The 13,303-nt window shown below is 39.7% G+C and overlaps 1 protein-coding gene and 1 non-coding gene across 2 annotated transcripts in view; one reads left to right on the forward strand and one right to left on the reverse strand.

Moving 5' to 3' along the window:
- The window catches only part of MEGF9 (multiple EGF like domains 9), an 84,579-nt gene that overhangs the window by 12,300 nt on the left and 58,976 nt on the right, over positions 1 to 13,303 (forward strand). The gene's annotated exons all lie outside the window — the stretch shown is intronic.
- On the reverse strand, positions 1,799 to 1,929 carry LOC141571435 (U6atac minor spliceosomal RNA). Its single transcript, XR_012496178.1, has one exon. It is a non-coding gene; the product is annotated as a U6atac minor spliceosomal RNA (small nuclear RNA).

Raw genomic sequence — 13,303 nt, forward strand, 5'->3', positions numbered from 1 at the left:
TCTATTTAATATTATTTTTAGTTGCTCTCTTTAGAGTGGATTATACTTAATCTTTTTTATGATTATAAAGAAATACATATTCATTTTAGAAAATATAAAGAAATGTAAAGACCAAAAAAGGAACCCAAAGATAACTAAAGTTAACATTTTAGTGGTAACTACAGGATTTCTTTTTTCACATCAATGCTTATTATTTCCCCCTCCCTACCATTGAGATAATTCTGTTTCGATGTAGTGCTTTGAAATACACGATGTGATACATAGATGATGTATTACAGAATTGTAATACATCTGAAACCTGTGTAACTTTACCAACCATTGTCACCCCAATAAACGTTAATTAAAAAAAAAATTGGTCTTTGACATAATATATTTCAAATATTTTAACATTGTGAAACAGGACACTTTTTAAATGAAATTGAAAGTAGTTCTATTGGTGCTATTACTATAATTTAAATGATCAAACTCTGAGTGCTTATTATGTTCAAGTTACTAGTATATTAGGTGCCTCCTAATAGTTACAGAGAAAAACTATACCATAAAGCCTTTTAGTCACTGACTGAGTTTAATGTTTCATTACTGCATACATTGCTCCATTTCTCACAGCAATAAATGAGGTCACTTATTTCTTATGAAAACAGAGGTGTGGATTGGATTTAGCACTCTTGTGAAGTCAAGTACATGACAGATCAAAATTGGGAAAAAATCGCCACATTTAAATTATTTGTCATGTCACCAAAAAGACCATAAATCTATTTTGAATAGAGATCTCAGACTCCATACGATGTTTTACCTGAGACTTGGTACTCTTTGGCAGAACCAAACCAGTGACTATTTTTCTTGTGTCTGTTCCAGAACAAGCATGCTTTTTCTTGGGTTCAAGTGGGCCCTGAAAACCCAAAACAGTATGGAACCAAGCCAGGCATTTAGTGTTTTCAATTTTGTGACGAGAGAGGTCAAGGTGCCCATCTGCCCAGCTCCTGCATTGCCAGAAAAGGCCTGGGTGCTGCGCTAAAGAATATACTAAACATACAGAATATGACTCTGGCCTTCAGGAAACTGTTATCTGCCTTACCCAGTGATCTCTGTTCTCTGAGATTTGTGAAGAAAAGGCTATAACTTTTAAATCAGAGCAATAGTGAACCATAGTGTTATTAAGAGAGGCTTAAATTATTAATGCATGTAAAACACTTCAGAACTGCTTAATAATCAGCGCATAGTAAATACTCAGAATTAGCTATCATTATTATTAATAGTTGTTATTACCTATTCACGGTGTTTGCAAAACAGCAGAGAAAACTTTATGAATTCTAGATTAATAAATTTACCAGCTTCCTCAACACAATCCGTGCACTGGTGCATTGGTAACCAGGAAGCCTTGCACGTTGTCACAGGTCATTGTTTTCTAACAGGTGGTTCTGAGGTACAGAGCAGGACCAATATGCTCGGCCATATCCTGTCCTGTCAGAGGGGTCCAGGTCAAGCCTGAATTATCCTATAAGACTCATTGCATGTACAACAGTGACAGTCCTGCTCAGAACTGGACTCAATGGAAGCTATTTTCTTTTCTCAGAAATTTTTAATTCAAGTATGGTTGATGTATGGTATTATATTGGTTATAGTAGTTTCAGGTGTACAAGGTAGTGATTCGACATTTTTATACCTTACAATGTGAACACCCCACTAATTTTAGTAATCACCTGTCACTGTGAAAACGTATCACTATATTATTATGTTCCCCTTCCCTTTTCCACACATACCCCACCCCCCACCCTTCTGGTAACCACCCCTTTGGTCTCAAAAACAACGGTCAGAGGCCACGAAGTAGGTGGCAGTGCCTTAACTGTTGGTTCTGCACGTTGTCAGGCCCGCGAGTCTCTTCCATCCTTGTCAAGGGGAGTGCTCAACTTCTCTCCTTTCATACAACACTGGAAGGCATTTTCAAAAAGCAAATACAGAGATAGGACTCCAGGAATCCCTGAAACAGCCATTGTCCATTTCTGGCAGATGTATACTCCTCTGGGATCTTTTGTAGGTATCACACTTGAACCACAAATGAGCCAGTAAAGTGAAAGTAAGACTGGCCTATAGGAAGTCATGACCGCTCAATTTTACATTGGTTACACATTGATATTTTTGAAAGCCTGCCCAAGACAACATGCAGATCCACAGTGCAAGGCATGTAATCTCCCTGGGCTTCTATACCATCAGCTGTAACCTGAGTATCATCGGACCAACCTAATAGGGTTCTTAAGTGTTGACCTAGAATCCAAACCCAGCTCTGTCTGGCTTACAAGTCTGTGCTCTTTTTTCCTTTTGACTGAACTGTGCTGCGTTGCCAAAGCAGATGGGACTAGCAGAAAATGAAATAAAGCAGGCGGTGGTTACAGAGCACATTTTGGGTTCTGTTTTTATCACTTTCCTTAGCCGCCCCCAGCAAGCCCATACATTGTCCTTCTCAGCACTCGCTCTGAATTACGCAGTGACTTAGGTTGGATTTCAATAGCTACTGTGAAAATCAAAATCAGATCCAAGTGTTTCTCAGAGGTGGCTATGGCTGTGTAGTGGAGGTGGGGAGAGGAGATAATGGTGCAGATTAGACGAGAGTAACAGGTAGACGACCATGATAAATGTAAGCAGAACTGAACAGTACCTAGGAGGCAGTGTACTCAGCGCTGGAAGGATTGGTGCTGACAGAGCCCATGTAATGCTTATTAGCATTTGGCAAGAAATCGCACACGCAGCAAAATGGTAGTATTGATTGTTCTTGCCTTGGCCATAAAACCTTTCATCTTTATCTTAATATGGACTCGAGAGCAAGATGCTGGTGTGCAAGAATATGTTGTAAAAAGTCACAGGCGATGTTTAATGGTATCAAAGTCATAGAGGAACCTCAGACTTGCAGATGTAATTCTCAGTCTGCCAGTCACCCGAGGATGCACTCCCCCTGCCCATTTTGTAAACTTCCCTCGTCACTCAAAGGTTCGTTGTCTCTCAGATCAAAGGAGAAACTATTATTTTAAGTACAGACCCAGCTACTTCTGATCCAATTGCAAACCATATTGACAGAAGACATACACAATTTTGGAGGATTTGTGTTGACATAATTAAATAGCTTCAGATTATATGGTATCAGGACTGGACAGTAACATCTGCAAGTGTACACGTGCAGTGGTCGGGTTGAATTATACAACTATAGCTGTGAAGACTACATGTACAATGCAAAACCTGGTCATATTCTCCTAGTTAATAATTTAAGATGATAATTATACTTCAGTATAATTCTCCGATTTAGTCACATACGTGATTCCAGCCCATAATGCTTAAGTTTCTTAATATGACTTAAAATGTCTCCATAATCTGACTCTGTAATCATTTCCTACTACCCCTCTCCTTATGCTCTAAACTCCAGCAGAATCAAATTGCTTGTATTGCCCCCCCCAAAATACTGTGCTTACTATTATTAATGAAGCAATCATCTGTGTCAGATACTAAGAGCTTTAAATGAATTATCATGACCTTGTTTAATTTTCAAGGAACCTAATAAGAAATATGTGTTATCCCCACTTTACTAAGCAGAAATTGAGGCTTTGGGAGTTTACACTGAGCAAGGCCTCATAGCTGGTCAAATGTAGACCCTTGATTCAAATTCAGGTCTGTCTAGCCTCACAGCCTCCTCTCTGAATCCCTAAGCAACTGGCCTCCAGTTGCTTTGCTTATGCTGTTCCCTCTGCCTGGAGTGCTCTTCTGTTCAGTTTTAATAAGGGCCTTAATTGTAAGCCACAGAAACCAATGCCTGTTTATTTAATCAGAAATGGAATTTTTAAAAGGATATAGAAGCATTCACAGGATCTCCGGGGGAACCAAATTCAGGACATGGTGCTAGAGATGATGGCCAGTTGTGTCAAAGAGAGGTTCACTGAACATGCCACCAGTGAGCGTCAGAGACAATAGCGTGCACTACCAACACGGCAAACACTGGGTACTGGCTGCCATAACAACTCTGCTGCCACTTGTCATACTGCGGTCCTCTTCCCCTCTGCCAGCAGAACCTCACGCTCATTCCTTTGAGTCATTAGTTGTTCTTCACAAGCCAGGTGAGGATGCATGTGACAGCCAGAGCCTCAGTCACTTGCCCGTGCCCTGGATGCGGGGGAAGCAGGAAAAGACAGAATCTGGCACTCTGAACATGTGTGGTGGGATAGCAAGGCTTCTAAGATTGAGAATTCCCCCAAATAGGAAGGAATTCTGAAATAGCAGGAAATTAGACGATGATGCGAGGCTGCCAGAAAGAATGACAGATGCCTACCACCTCCCTTTCTTTCACCTGACAAACTTACTGTGCTTGGAAAATATCCATGCAGCCTTCTCTATTATTGTACCTTGTGTATTCTAATATTACTGTACACCTTCTGTTTTTTGATGACTTGCTTTTTAAGGTTCTTGTTTTAAGTATTATTGGTTTCTGTAACTGACTCATCGGTACCTTGTTCTCAAGTAGCTTATTGGCTCTGTCTCACTGATGTGTGTACCCTTTAGCATCTACCTAGGAGAGTGTCCAGCACAGAGTGAGTACTCAGTAAATAGCTGCCCTGAGTCGAGGCATACGTCCTGCCCCCTCTACATATGTCCTCCCCCTCCACCACCACTAGAATGTAAGTTCCATAAGGGCAGGGATTTTTGTCTCTGTCTCTCCTCTTTTTTATAACCACAGTATCCCCAGCACCTAGATTAATGTAGTAGGACCTCAGTATTTATTGAATAAATGTATTCTCCTAAATGGTAAATTATCTATCTCTGAGAATGACACTGTCAAAAAGATCTTTGATTGTGAATGGCAGATTCAAAGCACTATATAATACTTTCCAACTAGACCACATACGACAGGAGGCCAGAAACTGCCTTGCTCATTTCTGATTATCTCTTCCTCCTACCCAGGAGCATAACCAGAAAAGGGCAATTTGGAGTTCTTTCCCAGACGTAACCACTCTAGTCACTAGCCACAAAAATGGCCTCAAGTCCCATACCTGTTGACGTCAAACTTTTTTGTGTTCCCTTTTGTGTAACCAGCTATATCCTGAGATTATATCTATCCTGAGAAGAAAAGGCTGTTGGGTAAATTGTCTTGTATTCTGTTTTAAAAAGTATAATAACCTAGGGCAGTAGCATTTTACTTTGAAGAAATGAGGAAATGAAGGCCCATGATTGTGAAATTATTTGTACAAAGGCAGTGGAGTAGCAGAGATGTACTACAGATCAGAGTTCTGTAGCTTTTAAAGGTTAGCTTTTTGGAGGGAGCACAAGCACAATTATCAAGCTGGAAGAGAACTTGTGTTCATGCTAACTAAAGAATTATTATTAGTGATAACTACTATCTCTGGAGCCAGACTGCCTAGATTTGAATCTTTTTCCCAACCACTTACTAGCTGTGTGACCTTGGACTGTGCCTTAATTTTCTCATCTGTAAAATGGGCATAATAAGAGCATCTACCTCCCAGGGTTATTATTAGGATTAAATGATAACATGTGTGAAGTACTGAGAATGCCTGGCATAAGTAGACTGTCTAAATGTTAGCTGTTCTTTGTATTATTATATTTTGAATACCTATTTACTTTCAACTACTTCTAATCTTTTTGGTTCTTCACTACCTCTAATCCTTTCAATTCTGAATTAGTAGTGTTACCCTGTTTTACACAGAACCTGAGACTGCAATGAAAGTAAATTGTTTACCCAATTGTTACGTAGCTGGGAAGTACTAGTTACTTGAGACTCAAACCCAAATCTGTCTTACTTTTGAAGCTCTTTCTAGCATAGCAAATTAACATGCTAAAAGTAGATTGAGTTTAATGTGCTTTATTATATCCTTTTAACCTGTTGTTAATTTTAATACATCTTTTCCTCCTTGACACCTTCACTCTCTTTTCTAATTTGTAGTCACTATTTTTCTGTCTATTCCATAGATCTGTTTACCACCCTCATTGGCTTTCCTCTTGATTCTTTGGATTTGTAGTAGAATGTATGCACTTGACCTGAAAGACCAAAGCGTATCCTTCCATACTACTATAACTGTCCATTTTAATTTCACTTTCATTTTTTTGTTAGCCTAATTGATCTGTACAGTGGATTGGTTTCCAGAAGAGAAGACTTAGCTATCTGTCATAGATAAGTAATTTTATACATTAGCTAGGATGGCACTTAAATGCAAATTGCATAATTCCATAAACTTAGGGCCATTTCAGTTAGTGTGAAAGATGACACACAAGTTTGTCAGAAATAGACAATCTCAAATAATGATATTGAGTTGCTACAGAAACTTTGCAACTTAGTACTTTTGTGTTTATTAATCATTATTTAACTTGTGCGTAAATCTTCTGTTGAGAAATTCCAAATGGACTCCAGACAATTATTGCAAAAAACAAAAAGTTTACTTAAACTTACTGTTTTAGAGAATTATTTTTCTTAGCATATGGTCTTTCATGTTAACAACAAGTCTTTTAACAGTTTCTCAGACAGTAAGGATTTCTCTTTGCTGTATTTATTTTAGTTGATAATCTCCCATAATAGACCACTCATTTAGAAGTACACACTCTTACAATCAGTGATTAAATAGTTTTCAGGGACTAAAGCCACACATGTCAGGAAGCTATTACTTTGTATTTCCTTATTGCTTAACCAATCTTTTTGCTTTTTCTTCTTCTCTCTCTCTCTTTTTTTTTAACCAGACAAGATTTCAGATCCTCTTTTCCCCTGATATTTTATTATCTTGCCATGTTCAAGCTGGCCTTCAACTGTGTTTCACTAAGATGGTTCACTTTGTATTCATTTTTACTTAAGTAATAGGGAAAAGGGGATGCTTTTGTCAATAAGTTTGCACTGGGCTTTCCATCTTGAATTAAGCGTCCTTTATTTGTTTATCAGATCTTTGTTAATCACTTGCTGTGTACCTCGTGCCAGGCTAGAGAGATGCTGCATAGACAGATAAGATATGGTTTCTGTCCTTGAGAACGTAGTGGAGGACACAGAAAATCAGACTAGAGAATAAGTTCCATCCCAGTGGAGCGCACGTACTGCAAGAACGGAGAGGAGACTCCTCAGCCACACTTCTGGGGAGTGTGTGAGGGACGATGTCAGAGAAGGCTTTGGGGAGGAAGTTTTCTCTGAGCTGAGCTTTAAGGTGGAGGAGGGAGACTCGGACACTCTGGGAAAAGGAAGTAGCATGTGAAAAAGTGCGGAGGGAGGAAACGCATACAGACTGTTCAGGGAGCTGAAGCCCTGAGTGCCCTGAGCAGGGGAGGAGAGGACATGTGAGGGTAAAGCAGGGAACGGTGGACCTTAAAGCTGGAATGCTCAGCAGTTGTGAGATAACGAGGTACTTTGTATGTCATGCTCAGAAGTTTATTCTAAAAGCAATGAAGAAGTATGAGCCCTAAAGGGACATGGTAAGGTTTGTGTTTTAGACCAATCTGGAAATTTCAGTGAACTCCTGAAAGAGTAAATGAACCCCAGCAAAGATAATTAGAGGCCACTGACTGTCTCTCTAAATTTTCCCAGCAATAATTTTGGATTAAAGGGCTTACATGCTAAGATAATGTAATAATAGGAGAGGGACATGAATTAGTTTTCTGTCCTCTCTTATTAAGCAAACATTTGAAACCTATTTTGCTTGTTGGTATAATGCATAGACTTGACAAATAAAGCCAGCAATTAGTGCTGGACCTCTTAATGGATCTGCTGTTAGACTGAAGAAATCCCAGCGCCTCCTGTGTGCTGGGTGCTGGGCCAGGAGCTGAGGACGGAATGGGGAGTGACAGGTATTTACGGTCTGACGAAGAACAGACTTGCATGCGGATGCTTTAGGATGCTTACGTATTGGATTCCCTTACATACATTTTTCCTTTCCATCCTTCCCTCAGACCTTCAAAGTATGGATGAAGAAACCAAGGATAAGAGGTTTCCGCCCCCCACCTCAACTTTCTTGTGATTTAATTGACTATAGCACTGTGTAAGTTTAAGATGTACGGTGTGATGATTTGATACACATATAGTATATTGCAAAATGTTAACATAGCCTTCACATGACATAGTTACCATTTTGTTGTTGCTATGGTGAGAATATTAAAGCTGTACTGAGAGGTGTTGAATTTAGTCAAGGTCATGTAATAATGAATGGTAACTAGCTCTAATTCAATATTATTTGATCTACTACCTAACTTCAAATTTTTTCCATTCTCCCCCCACCATATATACTGCTTCCCCTGACAAGGCCATGGATGTATATTTTTCGAGCCGAAAGTAGTTTTCTTTTTCTCTTTTCTGAATTCTTTCCAACACTACCCAAACCAGTAGTGTTGAGCCTTGAAGCGCCCAGTCATTGGTGGTTAGAAGAACAGACTCTAAAGTCACATCGTCTGGACTCAGATCCTAGCTCCACCTCTCACCTCTCGAGTCTGTCAGCCCACTTCATAGTGTCGTGAGGACTGTTACGAGATAATGTTGCTAAAGCACTTAAAACAGTGAAAGCAGAGGGAAAGAATTCGAAGTCAGATGCCTTAACCATTAGGCCCCGTGGTCTCGCCGTAGAATTCAAAAAATCTTAGTTGTTAAAATCGTCTTTGCAATAGCATTTCATCTGTTTTCCAGACGTTAAGGAAATTTTGTTAAAATGCATTCAAACCATCCTACCTTATTCAAGTTAATCTTGGTGAAGAGCTTTTGCCTGGCATGCCTATTTGAAATCTAACCTCTTGTTCAGGGGATCAGTGAATGACCTTGCAATCACAAACAAAAACCTAAGAAAATATGCCTGTGAAACTACCATAAATACACTTAAAAACTTTTATATTATGGAAAAATTTGAAAATATACAAAGGTTAACAGAATAGTGCCATGACCTCTCTTATACCTATCAACCGCCTGGACAACCATCCAGGCCAGCCCTGCCTCACCCGTACCCCCAGGCAGCTACCTTGCTGCTGCATTAGTTTGAAATAAATTCTAGACATTTTATCATTTTGTCTATGAATATTTTAGAATGTATTTCTAAAATCTAAGGCTTCTTTTATTTTTCTTAAATAGCTGTAATGCTGTTAGCATACCTAAGCCAAAAAAAAAAAAAAGGAAAAAAAAGAACAACAATTTCTTAGTATCATCAAATGTAGAGTCAGCAAAATGCTTTCTTTATGACGGGGGGAAATAGCTTCTTCTTTTTTTAAAGTAAATATAGAGACTTGATTGATCAGCTTTGAAGAGAGGTAATGAAAATTGGTAGCTTTCTTGTTGTTTCTGACATTGCTAACTACTTTAGACAGCCCAACTGAGGATGAAAACTAGCAGTAGAAGGACTCCTTGAATTGTCTGGGTAGGATTGGTTACAGATTATCGTCCAGTTTTCACTTGGGAGTAAACTGACTCAAAGAAATGATTTTTTCAGTGGGCATATTAACTGCAAACAACTTGTGCTGAAATTTGTCATTTGAACCACATTTATTCCATTAATATTTATTGAGTTCAAGAAACTTACTGTTTATGTCTTTTTAAATGTCTGTGACCTATATTGTTTTTACAACAAGGACATTCTTCTCCTTGACCACCTAATTTCTCCCATCTTTGGTTGCCTTAAAATTTTAAAGTACTTCCCTCCTCCTCTGTTCTATCCTAATTGTTAGCTGTACAGTGACGGCATAGGGCTAGTACAGGGGACGCTGTGGTCTCCAGCAGAGGGTCAGTTGCTGCTATGAAAACAACTCAGGCAAATGGTCTATTGCTAGTGGAACTTTTCGTTGTAAAAAGTTCTTTTTCAAATCCCAGGATGTTGGTTGCTTGGTCACTGAAGAGTCTGTACCACCATTCACTAGCACCCGGGGTGTCTGACAGACCTGGCTAGGAATGTACCGCTCATATTGAAGGAGGAAAAAGGATAGAGAAGCTGCCTCAAACATTGCATCACCCTAGTGAAACATTCTGCCTCTGATACGTAGTTAGTACCAAACATTAGTCTTTTAGAATGTACCCTAACGTACAAAGAATTTTCATCTTGAGTGGTTCCACCTTTGACTGCAGCACATACTTTTTTAATATATGATTGACGTGCACAGTATGACTTCTAGAGGGCATTGCTAAAACCTGATAGCCTTCCTGGTCTCTGCTGGTGAGTCACATTGTTTTAATGTGTCAGTCTCGTGCTGTCAACAAAATACCCCAGTGTATCAACCTTTTTTATTACCGTTTACAAATTTTTAAGCCCTTGGACCATTCATAATTTCCCCAAAGTTTTGTATACTGTCCACTGAACACTCAGCAGAAATGCCAGCGCTGATGAAGTAAGTTCAGTTGTATATCTGGAATGTTTATGCCCCTGGGCTTTCCAACCGAGGGAGCTGGGCTTGGACTCCTACTGTGGAAAGTATCTGAGTGGGCAGCCTCGTGCCACATTGCCCTCATTGTTGGTCTGTGTTTATTCAGCTGAAAAGCTGTTCTTACCCATGAGCCTCAAAGTTTCAGAAGCTGTTAAAATGGGTAGAAACATTGTTTTGGGAAGGGAAAGGATGAAAATTGTTGTCAGATATTGACATAATGTATAATGAAGGTGCTCTTGTACGGACAACATGATGACGTTAGGTGGTTGGAAAGCACAACTCGGATCACGTTTTTTATGGGCCTGTTCTATTAGGGTCTTTGATTTTATACAATTGCCTTACCTTCCAGATAAGAGACATTGGTAATTCACTGATGCATATGATTTGTTTTTGCTATAATCGAAAACCAACTTTTAAGGACATGAGTATATATCATCCAGCCCAGGTAACGATCCGTTTCCGGTGGTCTTAGTGACAGGCACATGCTCTTGGCAGACTCCTAAGGGGTCTCTCTGCCTTAATTGTTTCCCAGTCCATTCTTACCCTGCAGTCAGAGAGATCTTCCTGAAATGGAGATCTGATCGTGTCATTCTCTCCTGTAAAATTCTTCCATGGCTCTCCCATTGCCCCTAAGAAAGCCCTTCACCTGTCACCACTCCCGTCTCCTGTTCTGTGCTGGAGCCACAGTGCACCCCACTCAGTTCCCTGTGGCACAAGGCTCTGTCTCACCTCCCCATCATCACACATGCCACCTCCTCACATTTGGCGCGTTCTTCCCTGCTGCTCTTTGCTTGACCAAATTTCCTTATTCGTTGTGTCTCTGTGTAAAATTCTTCCTCTGGAAAGTCTTCATGAGGTGTTTGTCCCTTCGCAAACACACATACCATGTTTTGCCATAACATTGTGTGCATATTTCCATTTTAGTTCTTAGCACATGTGCTGCTGCTTTGTTTGTCTCTTGCTCTAAGACTGTAAGCTGTATATGGACAGGGACCATGTCTTTCTTCCACCTTGTTGGGTCTCCAGCATCTAGACGTTATACCACCCATTTTTTGGTATAGTACTAATTTGTTGAATGATTGAATTAATGTTCATATGTTTGGCCAAGAGTCTTTTCTCCGGTAATCTAAGAGAAAACATAGAGTTCTCTGTTTCCATGTTCTTGATGTTTTTTTCCCCATCTTCTAGTCGTATTCATTCAGTCATTTATTTATTCATTCAATTATCCAAAAGAACATTCCTTGGAGCCTTTTAAACCTCCCTATCTGCCTGGAAGTATGTGTGAAGAACATGTAAAAGAAAAACTCTTGCATCTACTTACCATAGGCTTCCGTTGTATGTCCTACCTAAACTTGCACGCACACACATGCGCGCGTGCGTGTGCACGGCCCCTCCTCTTCCCCATCTCGTTTCCCTTCCCTGTATTGCTTTTCCTCTTTACCGTGTAACTATTTCCTAACATACTAGATATTTAACAAAAGTTTCTAATTGTACGTCTCCCCACTGCTGACATGTCAGAGGCATGAGGGCATGAATTTGGGTGTATTCCATTTCCTGCTACATCCCCAGCACCTTGGCAGTGTCTGGCACAGAGTAAGCCAGTATATATTTGCCAAGTGAATGAATAAACCCATGCCCTTGGCTGTGCGTCTTGTGTGTTTTTACCCTTCTGCTTCCAGCACTGTGCAGTTCGTTTTCTTTTCTGTTTTTCATTTTTCAGACTTTACCTGTAATCCTATTTTGAGGCCATCATCTTGGCTGCCCCAGGCAAAGATACTATTTACCCGACTTATTGCTTCAGGTAACCATCATGCAGTTTAAATCTGACTTCTACATTGTCTAACCTTGTTTGGAGCCCAAAGAGCCGCGTAGGCATGTGTTGGGGAGGGGTGAGGACGCATCCAGAAATAAGTCAGATGTAAAACCTGTTCTTCTGTAACCGACGTCGGGCAGGTAGATAAATACAGTACAAGGTTCAGTAGGATAATATTTACTAATGAGAAATGTTAATGAGAAGAAACTAATGTCTTGTAAAAATTATGAAATATATCAACTTACAGAAAAGTACAGAAAGTAATGTAGTGAGCATTCGCTGTATACCTACCTCTCACCTTCGTAATATCTGAATTTTCTCCTACATTTGCCTTGGATTTTTTTTTTTTGAAATTAAGTATTAGATATGATTAAAGCTTCAAGTGTTCCTCCTTTATCCCATTTTCTTTTTTCCCTACTCAGATGTAACCACTTTCCTGAATCTAGTCCCATGCATTTAAAAATGTTCCCATTGGGGCAGCCAGTTAGCTCAGTTGGTTAGAGCGTGATGCTCTTAAAAGCAAGGTTGCTGGTTCGATCCCCACATGGGCCAGTGTAAGCTGCGTCCTCCACAGCTAGATTGAAACAACTACTTGACTTAGAGCTGATGGGTCCTGGAAAAACACACTTAAAATAAATAAAAGTTTTAAAAATAAATAAAAATAAAAATGTTCCCATTAAACAAAATTCCTCCTTTCCCCCTCCCCAACCCAATCCCTGGTAATTACCATTCTACTCTCCGTTTCTCTGAATTTGACTACTTTAGATACCTCATATGAGTGGGATCATGTACTATTTGTCTTTTTGTCACTGGCCGATTTCATTTAACATAATGACTTTAAGCTTCATCCATGTTGTAGCATGTGACAGGATTTCCTTGCTTTTTAAGGCTGAATGATATTCCATTGGATGCATAGCCCACATTTGTGTTCATTCGTTCGTTGATCGGCAGTTGGGTTGCTTCCGTATCTTGGCTATTGTGATTAATGTTGCTGTGAACAGTACAAATCCCGCTTCCAGACCCTGCTTTCCATCCAGAAGCTGGATCACATGGTAGTTCTAGTCTTAATTTTTCAAGGAAGCTTTATACTGTTTTCCATAGCAGTTGCACCGTTTTCCCAACAGTGTGGTGCTA

Source organism: Rhinolophus sinicus, chromosome 16 (assembly GCF_057876585.1).
Source record: "Rhinolophus sinicus isolate RSI-liver-muscle chromosome 16, RSI-T2T, whole genome shotgun sequence".
In the NCBI taxonomy this organism is placed as follows: Eukaryota; Metazoa; Chordata; class Mammalia; order Chiroptera; family Rhinolophidae; genus Rhinolophus; species Rhinolophus sinicus.